Raw genomic sequence first — 661 nt, 5'->3', positions numbered from 1 at the left:
ACCTTGTGGACTTTGACCGACAGCTGTTCATATATTATCAGCCCTGCTATGAGGGAGAGGCGGGAAGGGCTCCGACATTTGGCACACATATGACGTATGCAGTTAGGGACGAGATCGGCAGTGGGCGGGGGAAAGCCTGGACACCCGCCAGACGTTTGAGGACCTGTGATGCCCACATGTTAGCCAGTGCAGCTCTGTGACTGGCAGGCACTCCGGGCGTCTGGCTGGTTGGTTGGGTGGATGACAATTTCACAGTGACTGAGAGCTCATCCTTTGCACTTGGTTTAACAGCTCGAACCGAGTGAAAGAATCACCAAATGAATGAACGAATGAATGAACGAACAAATGAATGAACGAATGACGAATGATTAACTGAGTGGGAGAACGAACGACAGAACAAGTGTGCAGATCTGCCACTGGCGTTTGTAAGGGCCCGTGGGGTGTGGGTAACAAGAAGGCACTCCTTGGGGCTGTGGGCTTCTGTCTGCAGGAGACTCTCCCCAGAGGATGGGGAGTGCAGCGGAAAGCTACGGGGCAGGGGGCAGGCTGGGGGATGAGGGGAGGGATGACATCAACAAGAATCTCCCCTCACTCTGGGGCTGAGATTCGGAACGCTGGCTTCCGACCTGGAAGTTTCTGCACCTGGCATCTCCGGGTCTCA

This window comes from Neomonachus schauinslandi, chromosome 15, assembly GCF_002201575.2.
Source record: "Neomonachus schauinslandi chromosome 15, ASM220157v2, whole genome shotgun sequence".
In the NCBI taxonomy this organism is placed as follows: domain Eukaryota; kingdom Metazoa; phylum Chordata; class Mammalia; order Carnivora; family Phocidae; genus Neomonachus; species Neomonachus schauinslandi.
The sequence above is the reverse complement of the archived record's forward strand: the minus strand, read 5'-3'. Positions refer to the sequence as shown.